Here is a 25,500-nt window from a genome sequence, read left to right on the forward strand (position 1 = left end):
TTTTCTTTTTTGCCAGATTTATTAGGAGGGGTTTAAAAAGGATAAAAAGAACTGATTCCAAAGAAAAGGGAAAAAGGGAGACTCCCAGAGCTGAAGAGGGAGGAGGACTCCAGTGATGGGGGTTGGGGGCGCAGGAGAGAGAGAAGGAGAAAGGGGAAAATGCTTAGCGAAATATCATTATAAATGAAGTGCTGAGTTTCTATGGATTTGTGTGGCGAGGGGTTTTTCAGCGCCTGGAAATCATCCTCCTAGCAGCTTGCAAAACCCAGAAGTGAACAGCAGGCGACCCGGAAGGTTTGAACCTCAGCCTTCACAGAGCACCCAGACAGAACAACCCAGCCGCTTTTTTTTTTTCTCCCCCCCTTCTTCCTTCTTGGGGTTGTATTGTCTATTTCCCAAAAAAGCTGCAATTACACAAACAAGGTCTGTATGCAAAAGAAAATATATATATAGATTTATATATTCAAAAGAAAAAAAAAACCCCCATACAAACCGTTCTTTCCTCTTTCAAAAACTCCTGAGGCTTTCGCCATTGCAAGGGAAAGTAGTGGAGTATGCATGAAAGAAAAGGATTTTAAGCTGTTGATAAGAGAAAGGATTTTCGTATTCTACTCCCTCTGTTCATATTCCAAAAGTTGCATTTAGTTGCTTTGCTTTCTCTCTGCAATGTGAAAAATGCATGCTGAGTTTTAGCGACTCGCGTTTTCATAGGGCACTTTCCACCTTTGCAAAAAAAAAAAAAAAAAAAAAAAAAAGGATGTTGCTTTTTTTTTTTTCTCCCGCTGTCGCATGCAAGGATCTGACGGCTCGGAGAAAAAAAAATCCGGTGAATCGGCCTTGCTTCCTCTAGTCGATCTCTTCGTCTTTTTTTTTTTTTTTCTTTGCTTGTTCCGATGCGGTTGGAGCTGATGAAGGGGGAGGATGCGGGGTAACAGAAAAGGAGCTCTCAGGGTCCATTTTCCTGTATCCGAGCTCTATAACCGGGCTGCAGTGGGCTTTGCAAAGCACGATCGCTGTAGGAAGTATCTTAGCCAAGAAAGAAAAAAAAACAAAATGTACCTTCCTAAGCCGGGCTATTCAAACCTGCAGTTCTCGAAGCAAAGAACGATTCATGCACCTTAATGCAAATAAACTCCAATGCATGATTAAGGCTTTTATTTTAATGTTCTCCTCCATGGTAGATTTCTGCTCTCTCTATTTTATGTGCACAGCTTCCTTCTGATTTCAGGGGTTTTTTTTTTTTTTTTGCTCTGCAGAATATGGCGTCTGTGTCCTGTTTTAAAAATAAGCCTGGGCTGCCATTTTTGTTTTCCTTTTGTCTGAAAATGTTAATAAAATTGTCTGAGAATGTGGGAGAGGCTGCTGAAGGGGAAAAAAATTGCTGGGAGGGAGGCTGCTGATTGCTGAAGGTTTTTTTTTTTTTGTAAGTAACTTTATCTCTTTTTTTTTTTTTAATTAAAAAAAACCCCAAAACTGAAGAAAGCAGCCAAGATGCCCCTTCAATGGTGTGATAGAATGTAATTGCACTATCATTAGCGTATTCTTCCCTAAAAGGTTTTAAAGTTAACTTTCTTTTAAGTTTGGGGCTTTTGGCATTTGTGAAACAAGATAAAGCTCTTTCCCCACTTTTCGTTAGAGAGAAAAGTTTATTTAGTGTGCCTTTGCTTTCATAGTTTGCGGGAGTGTTCCTGCTTAACAATGTTAAAAAAACTAGTTTCACGGGGGAAGGGAAACAAAGCTTTTTTTTTTCTTTCTTCCTTTTTAAGGAAACATGCAAATATATGTGATTGTAATAATTGAAACAGTAGGAAGATAGACATTTTGCAAGAATATAGTAATTGTAGGAAAGTCTTGCGTTTGCATAATACAACATAACTATTTTCCTGTGCACAGACACACGTATGTGAATAGTCAGGTAATAATACTTGTGAAAATGTGCTTTGGTTTGTGTGCTTACAGGAGGCGGAGTGCAACGATTTGTTCTGTAATTGTATTGTTAAATGCCTCTTTTTTGGGGGGGGGGGGGGGGGTGATGCAGAATTTCTGGTATGGGTGTTTTCTTTGGGTGGGGGAGCAATAAGAGTTTCTCCACCACACCCAATCCATCTGAATATGGAACTCCAGGTCTGGTTTTTCACACTTGCACGCAGGGAAATGTAGTTCCGATCCACTCAGGGACCTCCTCTGGCAAATAGGAACTACATTTCCCTGCGTGCAGGGCTGGATCGCCCTGTTCTAAATGATTTGGGGGTTAGGGGCAAGCAGCTTAAGCGTAGCTGGGAGGATGAAGTTTAAGTTGCTGCCAGCATTGGTGCAGGTTTTGTTTAGGTGCAGCAGCCGATCAGTCAGTGACGCGCCCAAAGTTTTGGGAGCCCCTAGGGCTCTTTAGGTTCCCCGCCCTAGGACTGGGCCGTGCGCCCCTGGAAGTGCTGGGGAGAGTGCAGGGCCTCCAGCTCCGTGAAGTCATCCTCCTGCAGGATTGTGGCGCTGCTGCCGGGGCCTGGCAGGGTAAGAGATGGTTCTCGCTTGGTCTCTTGCATATTAGCAGATCAGACCTCCGTAAAAGGGGGAAAAATACTCTTGATGCTATGCTGTGCCCTTACACACTGCTTCGCTCTCTGGAGCTCACTTTTGCCTGGGAATCTGGGATCAGAAATAGGGTGCATGGTCCCTCAAAACCATTATGTTTGTTTTTATGGGTGGGCGTCACTCTCTCTGTGTAAAACAATAGTATGCAAAACTGTTTATAAATATAGGTATTGCCAGTTTGTGCTTTTAACAAGTTGTTCCACGACCTCCCCAGGCAGGTTACCCTTGTAGCACCCTTTCTATCAGTTACTGTTCTTACAACTCAAAGGAAGGGGGCTGGGGAGATACGAAAAGCTTATCCTTCAGGCCAGTTCTGGTAGTGACTGGGTATTGCCTACCTCTGGTTCCCAAACCTGGCCCTGGAGGCACCCCAGCCAGTCAGGCTTTCAGGATATCCACAATGAATATTCATGAGAGATTCGCATGCACTACTTGCAGTGCATGCAAATCTTTCTCATGTGTATCCTTAAAACCTGACTGGCCGGGGTGCCTCCAGGACCAGGTTTGGGAACCACTAAACATTTGCTCTCCTTGAGCCCCCTTTAGCCTTGCAGAACATCAGTCTCGCTAGTTTTAGCAGCTATTTGGATTATTACTAAATTTGGTGCTCAGACTTTAGGGTGGGGATGGGAAGGAGGAGGCACTGGATTAAAGTAATGTATGAGATCTTTGAATGGTCATCTGTCCAGGTCCAGGATGGTAGAGAACCAGTGGGGAAGGCCGTAACACTGCTTGGATAAGGAGTGATAAAACCTTTCCAGTGGCCAAACTTTTGTAATTGGTAACTGGAATGTATTCCTGCAAGTGTGGGCCAGAATAACTGAACAGACTGGATGGGTCACCAATAGGTGTATTTATTTATTTATTGTTGCCCACACCTGTTGTGTAATGAGCTTTCCTGTGGATCTGTACATTTCCTGTGGAAAGGGGGGGGGGGCATAGGGAAATGGGATTTGATATACTGCCTTTCTGAGGTTTTTTTGCAAATACATTCAAAGCAGTTTACATATATTCAGGTACTTATTTTGTACCAGGGGCAATGGAGGGTTAAGTGACTTGCCCAGAGTCACAAGGAGCTGCCAAGGGAATTGAACCCAGTTCCCCAGGCTCACAGTCCACTGCACTAACCACTAGGCTACTCCTCCACTAGCAACATTCCATGTAGAAGCCTGCCCTTGCAGATCAGCAACACGGGCTGCACAGGCTTCTGTTTCTGTGAGTCTGACGTCCTTCACATACATACGTGCAGGACGCCAGACTCACAGAAGCCTGCGCGGCCGCGTTGCTGATCTGCAAGGGCAGGCTTCTACATGGAATGTTGCTAGTGGAATAGCAACATGAACATTCCATGTAGAATCTCAAATAGTAGCAACAGAATCTCAATAGTAGCCACATTCCATCTAGAATCTCAAATAGGGAAAGGAAACTGGGACTTGATATACCACCTTTCTGTGGTATTTTGCAACTACATTCAAAGCGGTTTACATATATTCAGGTACTTATTTTGTACCAGGGGCAATGGAGGGTTAAGTGACTTGCCCAGAGTCACAAGGAGCTGCAGTGGGAATCGAACTCGGTTCCCCAGGATCAAAAGTCCACTGCACTAACCACTAGGCTACTCCTCCATAGGATGAAGGTGAAAGGAGATAAGACTCGAGTGATCTAAGGAAATACCTCTTTATGGAAGGGATGGTGGACGTGTGAAACGGTCTCCCGATGGAGGTGGTGGATATGATGACTATCTGAATTTAAGAAAGTATGGGACAAGCACATAGGATCTCCATGGGAGAGGAAAGTATAGTAGGTGGTATGGATGGGTAGACTAGATGGACTGTATGGTCTCTATCTGCCTTAATTTTCTCTGTTTCTCCTTCAGTAAAACTGGATCATGCAGAGATAATCCTAAATTAGCAGTAGACGAGGGGAACGTAGGATCTATAGCACTGGACCAGAAGTAAACTGGACAGTCTAGGTAGGCCTTATGTGCAGTCATATTTCCAGTCTTATATGAACATTATCCAGGAGACATGGACACACTCTCCTGGTGAATTCCTGTAAAATCCATTCCTTGGGGCCTTGATAGAGGTCTTCTAGCCAGTAGGGTCAAGTAGCAAGGAGCTAACTCATAAAGTGGGAGGGCATGGGCATTGTCCCTCTTCTCCCTGTCACGGGGTTTGCCTCCTCAGAGACTCCTGAATGAATTTAAGGATGGAACAGAACTGCAGAAAGCATTCAAAAATTTCAGAGTGTGTAATGATTTGTGCATTTGGACACAAAATGCACAACTGAATATGCATTAGAAATTTGTTTGCAAATGCACAAAACTGTCAGGAGTACGGAATACGCATCATTTGAAATGGCACGAGATGAAATATTGTGGAAAAAAATATGATGCACACTGAGAGATGAGCCAATAGTGATGTGAGACCTTAGGCTAGCGCTTACTGTAGCCTTAGGTTTCCAGCCAATTCCCATTGCCACTAGGGATCTTGTACCACTATATGGAAGAAAATGGGAAGGAGTTAGGGAAAAATGGCACTTCTGTTAGCGAGAGTTCCTTTTAAAGAAACATGATAGCAGATAAGGGCCAAATGGCCCATCCAGTCTGCCCATCCTCAGTAACCAATATCTCTTCCTTTTCCTGAAGGGATTCCATGTGCCTGTCCCACGCTTTCTTAAATTCTGACACAGTCCTTGTCTCCACAACCTCCACCAGGAGGCCATTCCACAAATCCATCACCCTTTTCGTGAAGAGGAAATAATAGGCTTAGGAGGAATCCTCCTAAGCCTGTTTCCTCTTAACTTCATCGAATGCCCCTCATTCCACAGTTTTCCTTCATTATGCCATTCTACCAGTGAAAGCCACAATTTCTACAGGTGAATGGTGGAGCTTCTGGTAGGCAATGGGTGTCTTAGTGAAACTTTCCCCTAAGAAAGCTAAATAATTAATTGGGGGGGGGGGGGATAGTCTACAGCCGTATCTTAGCCCTATCACAGAGCACATATAAAATTAAGATTTAAAAAAAAAAAAAAAAAACGCACAAAATCCTTTTTTCCAGCTTTCGATAGTAAATACATATTCTTAAAACTTGGAAATGTATTTCTGTTATTTGCGATATCGTGCACATTTCTTGTGGATGCTTCAATAAATTGGTTAGTCTTTAAGGTGTCATCTGCCTCTCTCATTTTTTTAGATCAAACTAACAAGGCTACCTATTTTAAAGTTACTCATACTTTATTTATTTTTTAATCCTGTGTCCCTCATTTTTATGGCCCCTGTCTCTTTAATTCCCTCCCCCCCTCTTATTGTCATGGATTTTTTGGCTAAGGGTTATTGATGGCTCCTCACTTTGGCTCCCAGAATGTGTATAGCTCAAGACTAGCCCCAGTATGTTTTGCTGTTGGACAAGGGCTGGAGGTACCCTACCTACTTCCCTTGTCAAGAGCTTTGAATGCTGCTTTCATGGTGCCCCCAGCTAAGGCAAGGAATCGGGCCCAGGATCTTCCGAATGGCAGTACACAGAACTGTCACTGTCATCAGATTAGGTCCATTCATGATTTATTCTGAACTAAAAAGTGTGCTAGGCCTTGCTGAGGCTCTGCTTTGGTGGGGTCCAGTTCCTTAAATCTTTATCCTTGTGGTTTTGTAGCGGTCACAAGGACAGTAACAGCTAGTGCAGGGGTGTCTAGCCTCGGTCCTCTCCAGGTTGGGTTTTCAGGATTTCCCCAGTGAATATGCATGAGATGTATTGGAGAAATCCCGACTGGATTGCAGTCCTCAAGGACCGAGGTTGGACAACCTTGATATAGTGCATCTGGAACATTTTGGCAGAGTTGGCAGAATAGATTCAACCCTAGCAATCTGTAATAGAGGAAAGCTGTGTCACAAGAGAGAAACCCCCTGCCTGGAATGGATGTCATTTGACTGGAATTCTCTGCAAGCCATTGGAGAGCTTGATGTTGGAGCACAAGAGCCAAAAAAGAGAGGATAGCTTATGGTGTAGGATATAGAAGTGCCATGTACCCTAGCCTAAAAAGCTTGGATGCTCATGTACTAACTGGGAAATATAATAAGGAATGGTATACTACCCGCAATGTCAACACAATACGCAATAGAATAAGTGTAATTGGCAGTGAAGGGCAAGGCAAAGTTGCAACACATAGCTGGACAAGAAAGCAGGAAGAATCAGAAAGCAAGGTGACTGACTCGAAGAAAGCTGCACACGAAGTCAGAGAGATGGTCAAACACCATCCCAGCTGGGGTAGGAGTGGATAAACATGTCCCGCTGCAGTATGTGCAGCCCGAGTCAATCCTTGTGTGTGTGAGTGAGACTAATAAGTTAGTTAGTTCTTCCATTAAAAGCTTGGTTGAAGAGCTAAGCTTTCACCTGCTTTCTGAAGTAGAGATAGTCTTGTGCTAAGCGGAGCCTTTCAGGCAATGCATTCCAGAGTGTGGGGGCTACTCTGGAGAAGGCTCGCTTGCAGGTATCACATCGTATAATGTCTTTTGGAGATGGTGTAGTTAGTGAAAGTCCTTGGGAAGACCTTAGTGTCCTTGGCGGTGTGTGGAGGATCATCCTATTCTTCAGCTACTCGGGGCCATTTCCTTTCAGGGCCTTGAAGATCAGACAGAGTTTTAAATTTAGCCCTGTATTGTACTGGTAGCCAATGAAGTTTTTGCAAAAATGGTCGTGATGTGGTCATGTCGCTTGCAACCTTCTTGCTGCTGCATTCTGAATCAACTGGAGCTGGTGCAGGCCCTTTGTAGTCAGACCATTGTATAGTGCATTGCAGTAATCCATGGTATTCACAACTGGGATAAGATTTATCTTCTCGATGTAAGGAGAGAGGCAGTGTAGCTGTCGCAAATAGTAGAAGCAGCTCTTGAAGGTTTCTTGGATTTGGGGAATCAGTTCTTAGAAGCTGGAATTTTCTACCTTTTTGATTTTTGGTCAGTGACTATGTTTTGGACTTTGTTCACACTTATTCTTTCCTTGTGTTGCCAGGGGTTCTGAGGGCTCCCACAGAGCAGTGGTTCTTAACCTAATTGGTGGGACACTTTTGGCCAGTCGTTAGGATATCCTCAGGAAATATGCATGAGAGAGATTTGCATGCACTGTTGTATATAAAATATCTCATTCATATTAATTGTAGATATTGTGAAAACTCAAATGGTTGGAGGTTCTGGACCACAGAGCTTTATAGTTCCCATAGGACTATGATTGTGTCAAGAAATGCACCAGTCTGGTATACTGCATGTTTTTGCATGATGTCTCCACTCATATTTATCCTTTTACCCAGCTTGGTTATTGTGCTTAGTGAAGATCAAGAGGAGTATTAACACAGAAAGGCAGTTCTCGATATATTGTCGAGCTTTGTGTTTTAATGGTTTAAGTGATGATGAGCAGACATGACAGTTCAGATGATGCTTACATCTGGCAAACTTTTTCTTTCAATAGATTTTTCAAATTAACTTTTGTTTTTTTTAAGTTAGGCAGGCTAGGAGTGTGGCACAAACACTATTTCAGGCCTGGTGCTGTTCTTGGACGATGTTGCATGAAATTTTATAAGAGCACTGGTACATAAGACTTGCCCACCAGATTCCTGTCTGATTCATCGTGGGAGAAGGCCTTGAATATCTGAACAGAAGGACAGACAGGTGTACTGAGACAGTGCCGGAAATGGATGCATCCTACTTAGGGAGTTGGAATTTATTGGGCTGACTAGGAAGGTAGAGGCCGACCGTGGGAAGTCCCAGCAGCCATTTTGTCTGAGGAACCTGCGGGGGCAAGAGCGACTGGGGATTGCTCTTGGCTAGAAGCAGCCATTAGGACCACCAGGACATTTAAAGGTAGGCCCGGGGAAGGCCTACCCTTTGGGAGGTGGGAGGGCAGAGGGGTGGGGTTGGATGGCCGGCCAGGGGTGGGTGGCAGTGGTGGGGAAGGGGCAGAATTTTGGTTTCAGTTGAAAATGAATGAGCATTTTCGGCTGAAATCCGGATTTCGGTCGGCCTCTGTAGGTCTTTATCCATTTCAATGGCAGTAGGATCTTCTGTCTGTTCACCAAGGAAATGACAAGACACAGTGGACTTAGGGGACAGGATGTTGCATACAGTTTGTCACTGACTTGGTCATTAATATCTGAAATCTATTTTTTTTTTTTTATTAATTTCTTTATTAGTTTCATATATTTACAAGAATACATTCTTGAAAAAGCAAAACAGTTTAAACATATTACAGGAAATTTTCCAAAATTGGAACATTAAACAAGAAAACAATCTTAATCAACTTGTATTAGACCCCAATATGTGGGGGCTAGAGCTTCAATACTCAGGAGTCAAGTTTCACATATCATTCAAAAATAAAGTAAAATTAAAGAAAGGCTTAACAGTATAAATCGCTATTTTCCTAATTATCTCATTTTAAGACTAATCAGATCTACTTAGCTCCAACACAAGTCATAAGACCTTTTTCTGACTAATAAATTGCTTCAAATGCTCAGAAACAAAAAATACATACTTAACTCCTAGATATTTTACATTGCATTTGCATGGATAGTTTAGGTTGAAGGAGGCACCCAAAGCCAATGTATCAGATCTCAATGCCAGAAACTCCTTCCTTCTAGCCTGAGTCTGTTTTGTTCTGAAATCTATTTTTTAAAATTTAAGGGCCCTGCTTACTAAGGTGTGCTATTGTTTTTAGCGCAACTAGAGATGCCCATATATTCCTATGTGATATAACGGCATATAACTAGTTTGAAGATGAAGGGAGTAAATGTCTACCAATACACAGTATACTCAGCTTCAGTATCGTACAAGTTCAATTATGACTTCATTAGTAATCAGCCAAGGTGTTTGTTATAGAGACATCAGATTCAACCACCCACCTCTGGCTATGTATGAGCCAGGCATTTTGAACAAAGAGGCGGTAGCATGATCCTCATATGTCCCGTATTTTTTTCAGTTTTTTAAATATTTTAGTTAAGTTTTCATAGTAATAACTATCTTATTTCTCTTAGACTTTATAATTTCATCTTTAGCTATTAGTATAGTACTTAGCTTTTCAGCAGTCAACACTAATATGTGGCGGAGACCTAGTGTCACCAACAGCACTATGCGAAACATAGATCTATGTTTTTTCATTATCATGTTACCCAAGATTCTTCTGTTACACTAAATGTCTATTTTCTAATATATTGCCACCATTCATGATGTATTGTAAGCCACATTGAGCCTGCAAATAGGTGGGGAAAATGTGGGAATACAATGCAACAAATAAATAAATTATGGAAGGCATTGCAGTAGTCTAAATGCTGATCTGTCTAAATAAGGGCAAAGAGCTCTTTGAGTGGCAAAGGTTGGTCAGTCTGAAATTCCCTTTATCAGATTGAATAATGGAATGAGCTAAAGGATAACAGGCTACAACATATATGTGACTCAGAAAATGCATCCCAGTGATAGGGGGAAAGAAAAATCGAATGTCAGGGTAAAGATGGTAGCGGAGATCAAGCTCACAAAATGTGAAAGATTGGAATCAAATAAAGATAGAGCAAAATCCTGAGGAACGCCAGTCTTAACAGGCTTCAGGTTCAAGAGGAAGTTGCTTAAGTAAACTTGCTGGTGCTGATCAGTTAAATATGAAGAGAACCAGGCTAATGCTGTGCCTGAAAGTCTGAAGGACTGCAGTACATTCAATAGAATGCGACGATTAAGAGTGTCGAATGTGGAGGATATCTCAGTCTCGTGAGCACTGGTCCATCCCTTAATGTATTATATCCATAGCAGAGAGTATCGGTACTATATTGAAATGGGCCTTGTAAAGCTACATTTATTTATAACTGTTTTTATATGCCATCTAGAAGTTAATGAAAATATTCAAAGCATTTCACAAATTGCCATTCAGAACCTTCCTTTTCCCACTCCTTAATAAAATCTTTTAACATTATCCCTAATTCCTGACCTAACATCCTATTATTACTGTCAGATAGAAACTAAATGAAAACCTGTGCACTTACCCCAGTTTATTATTCACTGTTCTGACAGTGCTTAGTTCTGTTAGGACCACCCTCTCAACTACTTTCACTACAGCAGAAATAGGTTGATAGCTAAGATCCAAGGAGTTCTTTTTTTATTTTTTTTTTTTTATTTTTCCTTTTGAGTAAAAGGTGAATAGTGGCCATTTTTAAAAAGCTAGGCAGTCTACCATCACTAAGGGAGGCACTCACAATAGAGGTTACAGCTGGAGCAATTTCCTCGACCAACTGATACAATAAGGAGGGCAAAGGAAAATCATGAGAATTGAAGGGTTCAGAGTCCTTAAAAAGTGTACAAACCATATCTTCAGAAACCGTGTGAAGTCTTTCCAAGTGGAATTCCTAACTATGGATAGAAACCGAAGCATTAAAAAGTTTATTAAAAAATGCTCGTTACCCCCTGTAATATGCCAAGAACTTTCTTATGTTTGTTTTAGGAGATTGTTAAAGACTTTCCTGTTTAAAAAAACATTTTTATCTTTAATTTTGAATTTTTTAATGTTCCTATTTTTTTTTTAATACTTTGTAATTTGAGGAGTATATTGTTCTTAATTCTTTTCCAATCAGCACTAGACCTTTTGGTAATGTTGCGGGCAAAAAGTCCATTCTACTGTTTTGTATTGTATCTTAGTGCTAAAGTGGGAAGCAAAGTCATCGGCAGAAAGAGCGTGTAGAATAGGAGGATGTATTTTTCCCGAGTCAGGTATCTTATAGTATCAAACAATTCTCTGGGAGAATTAAGAGCTCGATTAAATTATCTATACACATTACATCTTCGGAAGGAGGCTCTCTTTGGCATAATGTTAGTACTACGGCTGGGGTTTGCAGTAAACTTGGGAGACTGAGGTCATACTCACTCTGCCTTAGCTTAACAGTGATGAACCTCACTCCTATGTGCAAAACAAACCTATTTGGAGACACTGGCCAGGAATAGAGTTTTCATGGAAAGCTAGTTTGCACCTGATTAGTGCAGCAGGCAGTGGTAGTTTTTTGCACATAGACTATGGTGTCCAACATGGTGCTTGCCTTTTCCTTGGGGTGCTGTGGCACTGGGTGTTCAATCTACATGTATTTGCTCATAACATAGGCAGGCATTTATTATCATGGCACAACTTGGCCGCAGCTTTATTTTCATACCATCAAAAGTTTGCACTAGGTATACCCAAGCCAACCAAAACCTTCCGGCTTAACAGCCCACACAGTCCGCCACCATTAGCAAGACTGACCAACCAATACAGAGCTCCCTGCCGATGCCTGGACGCCGAGAAACTATGGCGTCCGGGTTCGGCCTAGGGGTTATAAACCCCCTCGTCCTTCCCCTCCCATCCCAGCGGGGTATCAGGGGCCGGCGGGAAACCTTCCCCCCTTGCTCACCCCTCCCCCGCTGGGCCCGCTCGCGCAAGCCCATCGGGGTACGGCGCCATGTTATGATCGGCTCCGTGCACCCGAGGGCACTACGCCTCGCTTTTTCTAGTCTGCTGAGGCTGGGTGTGAATTGGCCCTGGAGATAGTTTGCTAAGGACATGACAGTGTTTTCCTCAGTGAATGTGACTTCCCAGTGGGTTGCCTGTTGCTTCGGGTCTTGCAGTCCCGGCATTTCTGGTGGGTAAGTATTGTGGCAAAATGTGTGCATGCTGGCAGAGTGTCTGAAGGTTTCCCAAAATTACCAGTGCTTTTTTTTTCTACCTGAGATACTTCATAATTTGGGTTACAGTTTTGTATTTTTCACCTCTCCTCACTTATTTACGATTCTGTATACTCATAATCACTGTAATGAGTGAGAGGCACTGCTGTTTCCAGCATAGCCTCTGCTACAACCTTGGAAATCCTGGCACCCAGGTGTTCACCCTCTGGTTTATTATTTGAACTTCAGTAATCACCAGGAAGTGTTCCAATGTAACAGATTTATGATTTTGGTGCTCTGTTAAAGTGCTGGGTGGCCTCCTTCAACGTGATTTGTGATTTTGGTGCTGGTACTTGATCTCGACAATCTCTGCTGTTGTGGAGTAAGATCTGATGCCACTCAATAGCTAATTTTAATTCAAGAACTTTTCACAAATCCCAAACAAGGGTTTGGTCCCGATAAGTAATAGCAGAGCTGGCGCTAAGGGAGACTTGAGGGGAGGTCCTTGATACAGCTCGTACTCGAGCGAAACATGCATGTCGGGCAACAGAGCCCCTGGGTCTGATATCAAAAGATAAGTACAAATAAGTTGAAAAAATACATATAAGATTTATAAAAAATTGGGTGTACCGATGAAGTTGGTGTTAACCACATTGCCATATCTACATCTTTGGCAATGAGCACTGCTGAGGTCACCAAAATTGGGTAAAAGCATAAGTGACAACTTTATGTGGAAGAATTTGCTGTGGAGAGAAGATTTTTTATGAATATTTACTGGATCCCTTAGAAATTATACTTCAGTTTTCGTACTAATAAGAGCCAGCCAGTCTCCTCATGGTTGTGGTAATGTGTTTGTGTTGATGATGAGAGTTCGCCATTTTGTGGTGTCATAAGTGATTTTGGTGCTGGTGCTGTAGACTGGGTATGCTTTGGGGTGTAGTGCTTCTTGTACTGACTGAGTTCTGGGTGTTTTTCTCTTCTGATAAGCCTTTGTAGGAGAGCTAGTCTATTTTTAGGTCGTGGGGCAATCCTACCATCTGGTTTTACCGTGATAGTTTCAGAAGGAAAAGCACCAGATTTTACAAGTGTAAGTATTTATTTGGTTAGTGCAATAAAAAGTGTCAGAATCGACAGTACTGATTTTTATTTTTTTAAGGTTGGTTAAACATATTATGATGTCCTCAACTGTGAACATGTTTGGGATACTGGAGTTTGGCACCATTGTCATTATTATATAAGAAATTATGATTTACAGTTCTGGGATGAAAATAATCGGAAATCTAACAAGAGAGATCCTTACAAAGGCTGTTACGGTTTCCATATTTCATAGGGTGGGGTTTGGTGACTGAGGGTAGAGCTTATTTTCCATTTTGCTCACACCTTTTTCAGTAGTAGCTCAAGGTGAGTTACATTCAGGTACACTGGATATTTCTCTGTCCCAGGAAGGCTCACAATCTTGGTTTGTACCTGAGGCAATGGAGGGCTAAGTGACTTGCCCAAGATCACAAGCAGCAGCAATGGGGTTTGAACTGGCCACCTCTGGATTGCAAGGCCGGTGCTCTAACCACTAGGCCACTCCTAGTGGCAAGAAGTCCTGATTTATCTGAGGGTGGTTTGAAGATGGATTAGAGAATGACACAGGGACAAAGTCTGACCCCGACCCCCCCCCCCCCCCCCCCCCCCCCCATCCCTGCAGTCCACTGCATTATTTCCATCATTTTCAATAAAAGACAATTGCTCAAGTTTTGTACAAATGAGATTTTGTACTTTTGCAGGGATGAGGTAGGGATGGGGACAAATTTTGCCACGGTGTTATTCTCTGAGATGGATCTGTTACAGAAAACCATGCTTGCCACATTGATGCTTGTGTACTCTGAAAGTGTACAGCTTTGCTGCATGTGCGCCTATAGATCACGGATGTGACGTGCACACTACTGTGCATGAGCTGCATAAGCTGCATCTATGCTGTTATTTGGCTAGTCTTTTTCTCTTGCAGGGCCATTGTCATGGAATAAACTTTCTGGCTTTGTGCTAATGCTACTCAGTTAAAAAAAAAATTTAGTGCAGGCCTTTTCTGTTTAAAGCATGGGTGTAATGTATTTTGTTGTTATCTGGGCATAGATTGGATGATTGTATGTTTAACATTTTAATCTTTGTTTTTGTTGTAATCTGCTTTGGTTTCAAGCAGACTATAAATGATCAAAAATAAATACATCAGGGTCTGTGAAATTTTAGATGGGGAGCAGGAAAAAATAAGTTGCTTGCTTTGTGGGGGAAATGCCTTAAATAGGGAGGGCCTAGACCAAGAAGAGGAAAAAGCACAGTTTTTAGGACATTTCAGGATACCCGCACTGGCATGCCAGCACAGGGAGGTAGTGTAGTTGCTCAAGCCGATGCATTAGGCAGATCCTAATACATTCAACGCTCTTTCTGCGGCACATCAGACAAGCATCCTACAAGACAGGAAGATCCTTCTGGCATCAGTGAGGAGTGTTTGTTTTTTTCCCCTTAGTTTCTGAAAATCTTCTGAGGGGTTTAATCATGAACTAGTGTACCCATCTGTTGAAATTCTGCAGCTCCTCAGGGAGTCCTACATGCACAGTTCCTCAAGAACAGTCACCATGGTCCTAGAGAGAATTCTGAACACAAGGCTGGAGGTAACAGGGTGTTTGCTGGTATATTTGTCTCTCAAGGGACTCATTATGGAAGGTTGGGGCTATCCAAATAGGTGGGAACAGGTCACCTAAGAATAAGTTGGAATTATTAATGTTGATTCTGCTTTTGCTGAAATAGTTCATGAGACCATTATCCCTGTAAGAGGGTGCTGCCAATCTTAAGGATGTCAATGAGAAGAAAATGAAAACATCCTTAAAAAGTGCCAAAGAGACCATCCTCTTTATTGTGATTCACTTTAGCGTCCGGGTATATGTTTAGGCCCATAATCAAATGGTTTTGGAGCATAAAAGTGGCTATAAGTCAGTGTGGAGTGGCTACAGATGACCTGCTTCCATCTCCATTGTTTCTGAGTATGACTGCAAAGATTTTAGCAGCTGTGATCCACATATGCATTTCCCCTCCAGGGCTGTAGCAGCTCCTTGGAGGTTTGTGACTGAGAGGCGAATTGGTGGATACCATTTTTTTAAGAACTGCTTGCTTGGGACCATGAGAGATTAAGTTCATCAAGCTCAGAATCCTGTTTCCAATCTAGATCAGAAGTACGTGGCAAGATCCCAAAACGCAGATTCCGTACTGCTTACCCCACAGGGATAAGCAGTGGATTTCCCCAAGTTCACCTTAATTATGGTTTACGAACTTTTCTTCCAGGAACTTGTCCAAACCTTTTTTTTTTAAAAATCCAGATACCTTCTTTTACCATATCCTTCAGCAGTGAATATTGGAGTCTAATTATGCACTGAGTGAAAAAATATTTTCTGTGATTTGTTTTAAATGTACTACTTCAGAGGTTCCCAAACCTGTCCTGGAGGACCCCCAGTCAACTAGATTTTCAGCATATCTGCCATGAATATTCATGATGGAGATTTGCATGCATCAAGGCCGACCTTAGGGGTAGCAGTCAGGGCAACAGCCCTGGCCCACAATGCCACAGGGGGCCTCAAGCTGCAGGAGGCATAGTCTGCAGATGGACTTTGGGGCTCCCTCCTCAATTTCTGCCTTGGGCTTCTGCATGTCTAACACTGGTCCTGCCTCCACTACATACATGCAGATTTCTGTCCTGCACATTAATTGTGAATATCCTGAAAACCTGACTGGCTGCAGATCCTCCAGGGCAGGTGAAGGAATCGCTGTGCATGCCCCCTAATTGTACTTTTTGAAAAAAGTAAACAATTCACATTTACCCATGCCACTCCACTCATTTTATAAAGTTTTATCATATCTCCCCTCAGCCATCTCTTCTCCAAGCTGAAGAATCGTAACCGCTTTGTAGCCTTTCCTTATAGGGATTTCCACCCCCTTTATCATTTTGGTCACTATTCTTTGTACCCTTTCTGATCCTGCTATATATATCTTTTTTTAAGATGTGACCAGAATTGCGCACATTAGTAAAGGTACAGTCACAGCATGGAGTGATACAGAAGCATTATGGTAGTCGCTGTTTTATTCTCAGATTCCTTTCCTAATAATTCCTAACATTCTAAATTCCTTTCTTGGTTGCTGCTGCACAAATACTGACCACACGATTTCAACATATTGTCCTCAATCACTGAGTACAATATATATTGTAATGTTTATGTTTAACTGTACAGCTGTACACCGCCTTGGGTGAATCTCTTCATAAAGGCGGTTAATAAATCCAAATACATAAATATTTTATTGTACAGTGCAAAAAAATAGTTTTGTACTAGATGTGCAAAGGTGTGTTATAAATAAATTGTAGCTGTAAGAGTATTTTGTGCTATGGGGCTATGTGTAACGATGGATTTTGTTAACAGCATAACAGTAATAAAGACCAAGTACAAGCATAAATACAATTAGTGAGAAACTTGGAAACGGCAAATTGAAACCTAGTAATAAGACTAACGTGAAAAGGTGTCAGAAATATAACATATTACACATATACATAGAACACAACATACTAATAACACACCAGAGGAATACAGTTATACTTTTTGAGCAAGTAGTCCTGGTCACAGCAATCATCAAAAAATTATCCAGATTTAACCCCATTAAATCATTATTTCCAGTAATCCATCCCTTAAACCAGTGCAGTGCATATCAGGCTTTCAATTTGTACCTGAATGTCTCCATAATTAAATTGGAAACAAATCTCTCCAGGGAGGGAATGCCAAATACATGGTCCAGCCACCGAAAAAGACATAGCTTGTGTAACTACTCACTTGGCATCAAGTACAGAAGGAGATACTAAGAACTTGGTGCCTTCATAATGCAATAATCAGGACAGATAATCATGTACCAGGCCTGTTAAATATTATGGACCAGAACCTTCCTGAACCTGCCAGCAGCAACTTGAAATGCTCCTATTTGATTGGCAGGCAGTTTCAGAAGGTACATAAGGCAGTAGTTCAGGCTTCCACAAACCAATGCCTGTTAGACTTAAGGATCTCAATATATATACTTTGGAAGGAAGGCGGGTGGGAGGGAATGTGATAAAGATGTTTAAATACCTCTATGGCATAAATGCACAAGAGGCGAGTCTCTTTCAGTTGAAAGGAAGCTCTGTAACAAGGGGGCATAGGATGATGGTGAAAGGGGACAGACTCAGGAGTAATCTGAGGAAATATTTCTTCATGAAAAGGGTGGTGAATTCGTGTTACGGCCTTGTGGTGGAGATGAAGACTGTATATGAGACAAGTACATAGGATCTTCAAGGGAGAGGAAGGGATCCTAGTTGGCATGGATAGGCAGACCAGCTAGGCCATATGGTCTTTATCAGTCTTTATTTTTCTCTGCCTGTGTTTCTATGATTTTGGTCCTAAAGTCTGAATGAGAGCAAATATATCTCAATCACCTTACTAGCCAATGCTTATAGAAAACTGTCTACAAGACTCATTAAATGTGAATCTACATGTTAAGATGCTCATCTAGAATAACCTCAAGAGCCTCCTGACTTGGGTTGTAGTATTTATATTAAGCACAGATGCTGTCATATACTTCTGGCTGCTGAGTACCACAAACCCTGTCCCCTCCTAGAATCTGCCACTAGTATGCAGGTCTGCTCTCAGAAGCATAATGCTCCTGGGCATATGTTGAAGCTTGAAATGTTTTAGACTTGTATATGGGCAGGAGTGAAGTAAAGTTGGTTAATATGGGCCCATTCTCTTAGGTTTCTAAATAGTAAGGAGTAGAAATGTCAATGATAATGTATAATATACAAAGCAGATTGTTGATAGATAAAAATGATTTTAATAATATACTAAAATATGCATACAATAGCCCGACACAGGCTGCTTCAGGGGCTACAAAACAAAATAATATATAATAATAATCATAATAAGAACATAAAATTAAAAAATTCAATCCAAATCCCACAGAATTAACATATATATGAAAAAACAGATAAATCAAAATATACATATATATATATATATATATATAGTAAAATATCACATTAAAATAAGAAATAAAAGTATAAATATATCAAAATCAATGTATTTTTTACCATACATTAAAATCCTAGAATCAATGTTCCAAATAATACTATCATAATTCTGTTATGCTTGTAAATACAAACAAGAACTGAATGGAATGCATAAGACACCCACCTACTCAATGTTTCTCCACTATCAAAGGAGGAGTAAGATGATAAAAGCAACTGTAATATACATGATAATGTATATGCAGGGAGAGGCAGGTAGTAAAAGTAATTGAGATGAGGGAGGGGAGAAAACAGTTGCTGTGTTGGGGAGCGGAGAAACATTAGTGGAAACAACCGTGGATGTTCATTGGAGAGGACTTCATCAACTACCAAAACTGCGTTAGGGGGCTGAAATTCTGGGTTTAATTGGCTCCATATGCAACCCTGGAGAATATGATAGTTAAAAACTTTAAAAAAATAAAAAAACTTCAATGTGATGGGAGCATTGTTTTATTCATTCTTAATGGAATACTCACCAAGATTCTTTGGCTGTAATTTTCTCATTGCTGATGGAATCACTAAAACTGATTCCATTGCATAGCTTCTCACTATTCCAGAAATGTGGAATAGTTGTGTCCATCAGCCAGCGGGTGGAGATAGAGAACTAAAAACTGAGCTGAGACATAGCATCCAGTCCAGCTGCTCAGTATTTTCTGTCTCCAGCAGGTTGATAGACACACTTTTCAGCCTCTGGTTCTGAGTGCTTTACTCCTGGTTCAGTTGGTAAACTGGTCCCTAGTTGAGCTTTGTGGATGGCTTAAGTCTTCAGATTCTTGTCTCTGGTGCCACACAAATTTATTCCCTCTCTTCACTGCTCCCCCTAAACAAAAAACAACAACAAAAAAAAAGGAAACAGGTGTGGGACAGAGTATCAGTCCGTGGTAAGACTTGTGGAGACTGTAAGCTTGGGGGAAGCAGCTAGTAGTGGCAAGTCCAACTAAAATTTGACTCAGAACCGTTTGGAGGGAGGGATCCTGACGCATTGCTTTGGACTTGTGCTGTGCTTGTGACAGTCGGAGTAAATGGTGACTCCCAAGGAGGCAGTTAAGCAGTGTGGGACCTGCCGGCCGGTGTCGGGGTGTTACAGTGTATGCAAGCCGGGAATTTCATGGACATGGAGAAGACGGTCAACGGCAGCACATTTTTGGATTTGGTGCAGCATCTGAATATGCCTTGGTCTTCAGGCTCTCTGGCAGGGCTGGTGCGCAGTTTGATACAGGAGAACGTAGGAACAGGCACTCTTTTGTTGGAGCTGACTGGCAGAGAGGAGCAGCCTCTGGCTGTTCACGCATGGAGCACAGCCACTATTTCACAGCCTTAGGCCCGACAGAGCATACAGCTGCATTTGGGATCTTATTTACTGAAGTAGGGACAGTCAGAGTTGCTGCTTCGGTTTCTTGCCTTGCTGCCCCTCCAACTCTTAAGAGATCTTGTTTAGACCTCCAGGAATGGGCAGATGAGGCTATCTCTGCTTCTCCTTCCTTATCTGATGTGGCCTCTGTCTATTCAGAGGAGCCATCGAAAGAGCTGTTAGAGGATGGAGAGCTCCCTCCTGAGGAGGGGGATGATCCGAAAGTACTGAGGTTGTTTTGTAAAGAGGAGCTCAGTACTCTTATTTCTGAGGCACTGGCAGTTCTTTCCACCGAGGAGCCTTTCACTTTGGTGTCAGGAGTTCCATCTTCATTGATCATGAGGGGGCGCAGAATTCCTTCTAAGGCCTTCCCGATACATCCAGACATTCAGGACCTGATTATAGCAGAACTGGTCTTATCGGATGCAGAACTGAGAGTTGGAAGAGCCATGGCTTGCTTCTACCCATTAGTTCCTGAGGAGAAAATAAATTGCGGCTTCCCAGGGTGGACTCCCTGGTAGAGAGTGACACGGTAATCATTACCGTGGTAATGGGGAATCATTTTTTTAAATTATGCGGTACTAACGTGGTAGTGGTAAGATGTTATGCTGCAGGAGTGGGAACCACCGTTATTTTATCCCCATGGTAATAGAGATAAAGATATGGTCTGCCAGCTCCGCCCCGCCCACTGAGCCTGCATTAACTCATCCTGGTGGTCTAGTGGCTTCAGAGCAGGAAAGAAGCCCATTCTTTTCTGCCTGCTGCTGCTCTTCAAAACGGCCATCTAAACTTCAAGTGGAAGTCTCACAAGCCATTTTAAAGAAGAGGCGGTATCTGGCAGGCAGTGGCGGTGGGCAGGAAAGAGTGGCCCTGAACACTACTCAAGGAAGTTTGATTGAGACAGGCTGAAGCCAGTAGGTGGAGCTTGCCGGCATTTTAGCTCATGCTAAACAGTAGCAAACACGATTGAAAACAATAGCAAATTATTATTAGAAATAAGGGACTGCCTATTTGTGGTAAATCTGTAAAAATTGTAAAGCTGTGCCAGTTGTTAGGCAGTGCCATAAAAGGTGAATGATAAAAGATTGTTTTTGTTTTTTTTTTTTTAATTATTTATTTGAAAGCTTCCCATATCAGGACAGAACAGGTCAATAAATCGCTTGGAGCTCAGGGCAGTGTGGGGGCCCTGGTCTGAGTTTTCTCCAACAATATGATGGCAGTGGCTTTACATCAACAAGCAAGGCGGGACCACAGTCGTCCAGTGGAGGCGGCCTCCTTCATGAGTTGGGCGGAGAAAAACCTTCTCTGTTTGTCAGCAGCTCACATTGTGGGGTCCTTGAATGTGGAGGCGGACTTTCTCAGCAGGCACTCCTTGGATCTGGGAGAATGGGAACTATCCAGCCAGGGGATTTAGTTGATAGTGGACCAATGGGGTTCTCCGCTTCTGGACTTGATGGCAACAAAAAGGAATGTCAAAGTGCCCAAGTTCTTCAGCTATTGAAAAGAACCAGGCTCAATGCCCTACTGCAGCCCTGGCTGGAGACACATCTACTGTAAGTCTTCCTTCCTTGGTCCATGGTAGGCTGTATGTCGAAAAGGATCACATTGCACTGGGGTCAAATAATTCTTGTAGCCTCGGATTGGCTGTGGAGGCAGTGGTACGTGGACCTGATTCGACTGCTAGAATGGGGTCCTCTCTGTCTTCTGCAGATACACATCCTACTGAAGCAAGGTTCAGTGCTCATGGAGAATCCGTGCCACTTTTGGTCTTACGGCTTGGCCATTGAAAGGGCTCGGTTGAGATGAAAAGCTTATTCTGATTTTGGTCGCTTCAGACTCAGAAACACTTTAGATCCATGGGGTGTGCAGGGGTGTGGAGGACATTCAAGGGCTAGTGTTCTGAGTGCACACTTTCTCCCATTTTCTCCAAGCAGGCCTTCAGAAATAATAGGCGTTGGATTCTCTAAAAGTTCAGGTTGCAGGGGCTGACTACAGAAGACATCTCTTGCAGCTCACCTGGTTATCATTCAATTCTTGTGGAGAGCGGGCCACTTGCGGCCTCCCTTTCGTACACCGTGTCCAGAATGGAACATTTAGTCCTTCGGATTCTTCAGAAGCCTCCTTTTGAGCCACTCCTGAAGGCCTCCTTGAAAGATCTTGAGCTAAAGACTGCGTTCTTGGTGGCTGTTGTGCTGGCACATAGGGTTTCAGAGCTTCAGGTTGTCTTGTTGGGATCCCTTTCTTAGCTTTCAGAGGCAGGAGTCTCCTTGTGCATGGTTACTTCCTTTCTTCTGAAATGGTATAAACAATTTATCTCAAGAAATTGGTGGAGCTTCTGTCCTTTTGCAGAGGATGAAGAGGCTCGGTATTCTTCCTTGAAGCTTCTTGATGTGTGTAGAGTCCTCCATTAGATATCTGGAAATCACAAATGAGTTTTGCAAATCGGACAGACTGTGTGCTTTTTGGTAAACAGATGCTTGGCCTCATGGCTTGCAAGCCCACAGTTGCTAGATGACTGAAGGAGACTATTGCGTCAGCTTATTTGCTTGCAGGATAGCAGGCTCCTCGGGCCTTGCAGGCTCATTCTACGAGGCATATAGCAACAACCTAGGTGGAGACTGCCTTACTGTCTTCATTGGATATTTGCAATGTGGTGACGTGGTTGACGCTGCACACTTTTGTCAAGCACTATAAGGTGGACATTGCAGCGTGCTCAGAAGCCAGTTTTGGGGCTTTGGTCCTCTGGGCGGCGGTGCCAGGATCCTATCCATTCTAGGAATAGCTTTTGAACATCCTGCAGGTTCTGAAATAATGGGAAGCTACATAATAGAAGGAGACATTAGGTCTTATCTTTCCAGTAGTCCTTCTCATTATTCCAGAGACCCACCTGTGGTGGATGTGCAGTGGACTTTGATCTTAGGGAACTGGGTTCGATTCCCACTCCAGCTTCTTGCGACTCTGAGCAAGTTTAACCCTCCATTGCCCCAGGTACAAATAAGTACCTGTATATACTATGTAAACCGCTTTGAATGTAGTCGCACAAACCATAGAAAGGCGGTATATCAAGTCCCATTCTCTTTCCCTTCTGAGGTGTTTAGTTAGTGTGAATTAATGGGTCAAATAATGACTATCACCTTGCATGGTGTTTCCTGCATATCACTTTACAAGTTGTCCAGAGATAAGCGAGGTCCACACGTTTGCTCGTTAGGTTAGCGAGCTGTTTTAAGGTTGTTGTGCTCTGAGTTTCTTCTTACTGCTTGTCTATGTAAATACTAAGGTGCTGGACTGGATGCCAAAAGAGAGATGTCTCGGCTCAATTTTCAGTTTTCTGTCTCCACCCTCTGGTTGATGGAGACAACTATCTCACAAGTTCTGGAATAGTGGGAAGGACTAATGGAAAGAAATTTTATCAGGTAAGTTCTAACTTCTCCTTTTTTTCTGGTATTGTTCTGTGACATAGAGGCATATTTTCAAAGCACTTTGGAAGGCTAAGTTCCATAGGTTTCTATGGAACTTTGGGAGGCTAAGTGCTTTGAAAATGAGCTTGATAGTGCCCCAGTGCATCATCATTACTGTAGAGATGTCAAAACATATACTGTATTATAAGGGAAGACTGGCTGAGTCCTGGTTTTACCTCCCCCACTTAACCTCTGGGCCTGTTATCCTGCCATTATTAAAATTGGTCCCATACAACAAAAAGGCAATTGGTTCGCAATGCCAGACTGGGAAGAAAAGAGCAAACCAGAACAATGAACTTTTCCTTGTTCTGGTTTGGTCTTGTTAAAAGTTGGAACATGTCCACTGAGGCATCAGGAGTACAGGCAGGAGTTGGAACAGCCTGTCTCTCATCATATGGAAGTTTGACAGCCCTGCATTTCTGTGTGGCATATCTATAGCTGCTCTGTTTATATATTTCTTTTCTCTATTAGGGTACTGTTATATTTGGATATAGAATGGAATGAAGGTTATTAAGAAGAAGAAGAATTGAACCACTAGGAGAAAGTAGAAAGTGCTCTCATTACCTTAGCTAGGGAAGCTGGACCTTTTAGCTCAATTCTAGAGTTCTTGGGGTCATACATTTTTAATCTTGGTTCTTGAGAGTCTTGAGTTGGAGAAACAATTTGAAGTATTGTGGAGGGTGTGATGCCACCTTGGTTCTGTGTATTTTTCAAGTGCCACTGGAGAAGATGGTGATAGGGGATGCGATTCTATGTGTGAAACCATGTTTTCTATGAGTTGATTATTTCAGAGGACTTCCTAAATGCAGATAAAATTGCCTTTCAGTTCAGAATAGGGTGGTGGTATTTTATTTATTTAGATTTTTGCTCACACCCTAAACCCAAATACCTTGTTCTCCCTTGTCCACGTCTGACATTAGTGGTTGTAGAAAGTAGCATACTGATGTTTAGAGACCTCAGGTTCTCTCTTTGCCTGTTTAATTTAGTTGTTTTGTTTTGTTTAATTTAAACTTTTGATGCTGCCTAATCTAATAAAATAGAGATCTAGCTGGTTCACACTTCTAAAAACAATAATTCTTCTAAAACAGTAACAGTCTTAAGGTGAAAAGAAAGCCAATTTCACATAGGAAAAAAAAAAGAAACAACCAACCAACCAACCAGACAGAGATCCATGCATTCTATAAGAACACCACATACATCTAAAAACAGCTTATTAGCAAAAAGATTAGTTCACTGACCACCACAGCCAAATGCCTGAGTAAAAAAATTTGTTTTTTGGAGAATTTTGAATTTTTTTGTATGACAACTCTCCTCGAACAATCGAGGAGAGATCATTCCATAAGTCTGGAGCAAGGAAATAAAAAGTCTTGTGGATTCTGACTGAAGAGCTCTAGATGGTGTGTGTATGGGATAATATGAGAAGCGTTCAATCTTGTAGATCATGACTTTTTATTACAAAGATTGCAATAAATTGGTATTTCTTCAACTGCATTAGCATGGTTTGCTTCATTTTTAAGACACAGAACTTAAGCTGTTCTGATAGGACAATTGTGTTCTGAAGTATTTCAGTTAAGGAGTCCCACAAGGCTCCTCATCACCATTAATGTTCAATATTTTTATTGCTCCATTAGTGACTTGTTATACAAGAATTTGGTGTCACTGTCTGTTGTTGCACTGAAGATGTATTAATAGTCTCAAAGATAAATCCTTTGAATCCTAATTTAACATCTATTCAAAATTGCTTATCAACTGTATCCAATTGGTTACATGAACATCGTTTTGTTTAGTTTTAAATATTAGTAAGACCTGTACTTGCTGGATTACAGGATAAATTGCTTAGAACAGGAAGGGTTTGTCTCTGGGAGACAATCTTAGGAAGATTAGTGGCCAGGTGATCCGCCAGTAACTGAGTCAATTATTTTGATATCAACATTCATTAGGGATAAATGTCAAGTTGGCGTATAAGGGTAGAGCACCTGCTGAGATGGAGGTATAATACGAAAGCAAGGGGCCACAGGCCTGTGCCATCATGAGTTTGTAAAATTCAGATGTGTAACCATCTGGTCCGGGAGCTGTACAGTTCTTAAGGGCTTTAACAGCTTTTTGATATTTGCTGGCCTGAAAAGGGAAGTTAAGATGCGTAATCATCTCTGAATTACGTCTAGGCATCCCTAAATCCTCCAAATAGTTGATAAGATTAGGGCCCTCTTGCAGGTTAGGGATGCTGTACATGCGACTGAAAAAATCAAAAAAGATTTTTGCTATATCTGGCATGTGGTGGACTGGAAGGCCCTGCACTGTCTCTAAGGGTGAGACGTAACGGGGTCCTTGC

General features: G+C 42.1%; 1 protein-coding gene across 3 annotated transcripts in view; it reads left to right on the forward strand.

Moving 5' to 3' along the window:
- The first annotated feature begins 367 nt into the window (after positions 1 to 367).
- Positions 368 to 25,500, forward strand: part of ZNF362 (zinc finger protein 362) — an 86,737-nt gene continuing 61,604 nt past the window's right edge. For 2 of the 3 annotated variants that reach the window (XM_030222197.1, XM_030222199.1), the window contains exon 1: positions 2,222 to 2,508. The gene's annotated coding sequence lies outside the window, so the exon portion shown is untranslated. Of the gene's footprint in view, positions 424 to 2,221; positions 2,509 to 25,500 lie in introns of those variants that run through there. The other variant, XM_030222198.1, reaches the window with a different exon arrangement.

Source organism: Microcaecilia unicolor, chromosome 13, assembly GCF_901765095.1.
Source record: "Microcaecilia unicolor chromosome 13, aMicUni1.1, whole genome shotgun sequence".
NCBI classification, from domain to species: Eukaryota; Metazoa; Chordata; class Amphibia; order Gymnophiona; family Siphonopidae; genus Microcaecilia; species Microcaecilia unicolor.